This window comes from Lactuca serriola, chromosome 8 (genome assembly GCF_051521515.1).
Source record: "Lactuca serriola cultivar US96UC23 chromosome 8, Lser_US96UC23_V15, whole genome shotgun sequence".
In the NCBI taxonomy this organism is placed as follows: domain Eukaryota; kingdom Viridiplantae; phylum Streptophyta; class Magnoliopsida; order Asterales; family Asteraceae; genus Lactuca; species Lactuca serriola.
The window spans coordinates 57,005,743-57,011,692 of record NC_136415.1 but is presented as its reverse complement, the minus strand read 5'-3'; the positions used below and the strand labels follow the sequence as shown (position 1 = coordinate 57,011,692).

At 35.9% G+C, this 5,950-nt stretch overlaps 1 pseudogene; it reads left to right on the top strand.

The window, feature by feature from the left end:
- The first annotated feature begins 3,323 nt into the window (after nucleotides 1–3,323).
- Nucleotides 3,324–5,252, top strand: LOC145066585 (3-ketoacyl-CoA synthase 5 pseudogene; annotated as a pseudogene).
- The last annotated feature ends 698 nt before the right edge of the window (nucleotides 5,253–5,950 follow it).

Below are 5,950 nucleotides of genomic sequence, written 5' to 3'. Positions count from 1 at the left end.
ATATGGAAGTCGACTTTGACATGACTGTCAGACAAAAAGCAGTCTTTGAGTGTCTGCGGGCACCTCTTGCTCACGATTTTATGTTTACTATCCCTATTGAAGGTCTTGGCCAACATATGTCTCTTGTGGAGTACTGAACTATCCTTCGTTACCGCCTCATGATTCCCATATTCCCAATTGACGAGATATGTCCAGTTTGTCGCAAGGCATGTTAGGATACCTTTGGGGAACACATGGTTCATTGTAGAGAGCTCCCTGGTTTCAAGTATAGACATGATGTGGTTCGGGATGTTCTCTTTGATGCTTGTCGGCGTGCTGGTGTTTTTGTGAAGAAAGAGGCGCCAATGAACTTTTTGACGGACCCGTAAGATGGAAGGTCCACACTTAGACCGGCTGACATTTTGGTCTTTGGATGGATAGGAGGGAAGCATGCATGCGTGGATCTTACTGGGGTCTCTCCTCTCTTTGGTTTGGGGAGTGGGGGTTTCACAGCTGGGCATGCCGCTTTGAAAGCCGCTGCGTGCAAAGTGGTAAAACACGAGAATGCATGTATAGCAAATCAACATGTGTTTGTTCCTTTTGCATTTGATACATTTGGTTTTCTCGCACCAGAGGCGGTAGAGCTCCTCAATAGAGTCCAACGGGTCATGCATTCTAATGTCATATCTCCTAGATCCACAAATGTAGTTTTCAAAAGAATTGGTTTTGCTATCCAGAAAGGGCTAGCGACGCAACTTGTTTCAATCGATATGTATTGAACTATACAATTAATCAATGGACAAAATCATATCAGACACCTTTTCTCACTAGCCAAAAACCAAAAGAATAATCCACATCAGAAAAGTTGATTTCCACTTTCGAGCTTAATAAATTGAAAAAAAAAAACAAAAGAACAAATTTGATATGTCATTCGTTATGTTAAAGCCATTTTTTAAAATAGAAATCGAAACATGTTGTTGATCTCTTCTGTAAATAAACTCCCAATACAATCAAACAATGAAAAAAAGCAAACATTCGCCAACCAAACTGTTAAAATTAACCAAATTTGTATTTCTTAGAAAAATAACAAACGTTTTGAAAGAAAACCCTTAAGATATCATTGATCCATTGTCAATTTAATCTCCCAATCAATTTGAGTAACATCAAATTGATAGGAATAACCCAGTAGATAATAACAAAGCACTGTAATTAGATAAAAAGTATAATAACCAAATAAAACAGTCAATATATACACATACCCAATTTTTTATACCTCATAAAATATTAAACATTTTGAAAGAAAACCTGACAAGATATTCTTGATCTGTTATGTGTTCGGCTCTTCGTCTTCACCTACCCTAGATATAGTCTTTCATTTTCTATGTTAATCTGATAACCCGTATGACAAAAAAAAGCAATTTGAAAAAAAATGTTTAATTTGTCAAATGAGAAAATACAAAGTAAAGGATTCAAATTAGTTGTATTATATGCATACTCAATTTTATACTGTGAAATTCTTTCGAAAGAATGGAAGAAAAGATTAAAAAAACAATTTGGAACCATGTATGGACTCTCTTTATCTGCCATCAATAACCCAAAAATAGTAAATAAAAATGTCAGAAACTTTATTAAACGGTGAAGCTATATGATTAACTCAACTATGTTTCGATCCATCTTCTGTTTATCAACATGATAAAGTTTTTAATAACTCATTGTTATTGAAAACAAGATATAGTCAGATGAAAACGTGCCAGTCAATGTCTTCAGAGAGCAACAAATTTAATCAAAAATCCTGCTTTAGTGCGTTCATCAGTATCTAACAAAGGAAAATTAGTACTCTAATAATCAAAACCCTAAATGTTTACAGTTTTGAAATTGTTAGAAGTAAAATCATATTGAAAGAAGATGATAACTAGAGGTGTTTACGTCGTAGACTTCTTGGAGGGGTGAAACGTGTTTTGTTTTACTTACAGGGATGACTTTTATCCGATCAGGCACACCATAGGACCTTTCAGCAGGTTGTTTCACGTGATGAAGGACTGGCCTAAGAGCCGTTGTTGTACTGTCGTCCATAACAAAACAACGAAAGCAAACCTAACCCTAACCTAAAGTGATTGACGGTGGAACCTACAATTGGGGGAGTCTGAAATGGAAATGGGGAAGTCACCGGAGGACGACGATGGAGATAAGAGGAGGTGCCGTAGGCCATTCATCCTTTGGCACTACTAATTTTGGGCATAGCTTCAAAAATCGACTATGGACCAGAGAGACACAAGAAGTAGTCGTCGACAAGAGCAAAGACACCGATTAAAAGTGTCGTTTATGGGAGACAGAAAGAGAGCGCACCTCAGTCTATGGAAGAAAATAAGATGAAAGTTGTGAGAAGTGGATTAGGTTGAGTGAGACGATACATGGGATTTAGAAATTTTCCGACTGTGAATTTTGATCAACATCACACCGATTCTATCGACGTCACAAACTCCATCGCAGAAGCCAAAGACAATGTGGTGAAGAGAGGGCTAAATCGAAGAGATACCGTTGTAAGGACTCGATGAGGTTTGAAGGAGGGTGATACATGTGGTAAATTAGAGATGCAAGTGGGAAAGATAAGTGACACTGATCGATTGGAAGAAGATCAAAGGTAGCAAGCCAAATAAGTCGCAACTAAAAATTTGAAGTCGGCTTATAAATGGTACTACTCATAAGCCGGGATGAGATTTAATATATATAATTAATAATTATTTTTATTAACACAAAGGGCATAAATAAAAATATTATACTTTTATAAAAAATGTTAAAATACATATATAGTATATTATTATCTATATTGTTATATTTATTCTATGAAAAAACTAATAAATTTGAAATAAAACATTTAAATAATAATTATTAGTTAAATAATAAAGTAATTATATAATAATAATGTAATAATTAACAGATGATAAAGTTAATAAAATAGTAGACTAAGATATATTAGACTATGATATATGATTACACTAGGGTATATTACACCTGGATGTTTTTAACAACCACCAATTATAAATTAGCCGAAAGTTATTTTGTGAGAAATGTAATTTTTCTAACGTAAAAAACGAAGAAAAAAACGCACTAAAATGAAAATCATTATGTCTTGGCAAATCTATGTACAATGGATTTGTAAATACAATAGACTATGGATAGGTGCAAAACTGGTTCCACCGACGGTGTCTAGTAGACTTAGTACCATGTGTAGTATTGATTACTAGTAAATAAATGCTATTAAAGACATAAACGCCCCCTCATTTAATCTTTTCTCACCCGACTCTGACATATCTTCATCTACTACACATTTAAATTTTCACCTTCCCCTTCTTCTTCCCCTCTACCTCCATAGATACCCGTCGACAAGTCTAGTAATATGCAAAAGTTCCCCACACAATCACACTCCTCTTCTTCCTCCAAGATGTCAGAGGGATTTGAGCCTCATCTTGAATCCCAGACATCCATCATGAGTAAGGTTGCAAAAGGAGCCTACAAACATCTCATTAACCACATGCTCACACTCCTACTCATATATGTCACCGTTTCCATTTCCATTCAAGCAGTTCAACAAGGTCAAGATTACCTCAGTAAGCATCTTCTCTCTCTACATGATCTCTCATTCATATGGTACATCATCTCTTTCTTGCTAGTAATCATCACCATATTCACCATTCACTTCATGAACAAATCTCAACCCGTCTATCTCCTTGACTTTGCCTGTTTCAAGCCTCCCGCAATGTATAGGGTACCCCATGCTACAGCATACGAACATGGTCGTATCATCTTAGCCTCACATCAAAAAGGCGTTGAATTCCTAGTGAAGGTCTTCGAACGAGCAGGGTTGGGTGCCGAAACTAGCTTGCCCCACCCATTACATTACATACCACCAAATCCAACTTTGATCGGTTCTAGAGAAGAAACCGAACTTGTCATTTTCTCATCAATGGATTCTTTGTTTGAGCAAACGGGGATTACCCCTCAAGACATTGACATTGTAATAGTAAACTGCGGCCTCTTTAATCCCACTCCTTCTATTTCATCTATGGTGATTAACAAGTATAAGATGAGAAGTGATGTGAAGAGCTATAACTTATCAGGGATGGGGTGTAGTGCAAGCCTAATTTCGATTGATTTAGCTAGAAATCTTCTTCGGGTGCATCCTGAATCAAATGCGATTGTTATAAGCACTGAAATCATTACCCCAAATTCTTACACGGGTAAGGTGAGATCAATGCTGGTTCCAAATATTCTGTTCAGAATGGGATGTGCAGCGATCCTTTTGACTAACAAAAGGTCCCTACGTAAACATGCAAAGTATAGTCTTTCACATGTTGTCAGGACACACAAAGGAGCTGACGATAGTTCTTATGGTTGTATCACGCATAAAGAAGACAAAGATGGAAAACTTGGCGTAGCCCTGGATAAGGATCTCATGGTAATCGCCGCTAACTCGTTGAAATCAAACATCAGCAGACTAGGGGTGTTGGTTCTTCCTGTGTCGGAGCAAGCCATATTTCTTTTCAACTTCGTAGGGAGAAAACTCTTTAAGATGAACATGAAACCATACATTCCAGATTACACAAAGGCCATCGAGCATTTCTGTGTCCATGCAGGAGGACGTGCAGTAATCGATAAGGTTCAATCGAGTTTGAAGTTGACAGATGAACATGTGGAAGCGTCAAGGATGACGTTGTATAGGTTTGGGAATACATCATCATCATCCGTATGGTATGAGATGGGTTACATAGAAGCTAAAGGTAGGATGAAGAAAGGTAACAGGGTTTGGCAAATAGGGTTTGGGAGTGGGTTTAAGTGTAACAGTGTAGTCTGGAAGTGTATTAGAGACATCGAAGTTCCAAAAACTGGGGCATGGGCAGATAGTATTCACAAGTTCCCAGTAATTGTTCCAGATGTTGTGATGCTCTAAGCTACGAGGTGAATGCCTTTCTTATTACAGTTCCTTCAAAAATTCTAATTAAAAAAAAAAAAAAAATTCTTGCACATCTATTATTTCTAGTGGGGTCCTATATATCTATCTCAAATCTTTTGATGCTTCTTTTGATTTCTCACTATATCTCACTGGGGGCGAGTGCTTGGTATCTAAGAATAGATTCAATGTAATGAATGAAAGAAAAGGAGACGAGAAGAAAGGACTAAGAACTACGATTGAATGCCTTTATTTTGATTGTTTGGAATTTACTTGTATTGTCTATGTTTTTTGGTTTATGAAAGCTTTTGGCAACATTTTCTCAGTTTTGTAGTTTTCTTTGTGTGTTCGTTGACGTCTTTGGCCAAATGCAGAACGTAGTTTTCACATCAACAAGGTCAACTATAACTAAAAAACTTGAACCTACTACACTCGATCTTAAAGTTCTGTTTTTTATTTCTTTTTGAATGGACTGTAGGCGAATTATTATTCAAACTATATGACGAGCAAAAACTAGTAAAAAAAGAATTACAAGTGAGCGATAATTGGATTTGTATGCCAAAGCTATCGAATCCGAGTCTACATTTCCAGATTCTATTAGAAATAAAAAAAAATAAAGCGTGCATCACCATATTATGAAAAATAGTATACTTAGTAGTCGCAAAAAGAAGGTTCTCCAACACCCGAAAATGACAAGAAATGACTGCATCCAAAGATTGTTAAGCAATTGGGGATCCTAGAAATTGATCTGCAAGACATAAATCCTTGGCAATTCCTATTAATAATTGAAAATACTTTTGCCATTTGTCATATTCTTCTTTATTTTGACAAATATCATTTTCTAGAGTTTTTAAAATTGTTATTTTCCACTTGTCATTTCTTTGGATTTCAATTTTCTTAAAATAAATTTCCAAAAAATTCTAATTGGTTATATATATGTAAGGTTGTCATTCTAATAATTTGATAATAAATTCTCATAAATGCTCCAAAAGATTTGATTTGTTTCATAAATGCTACAAAAGA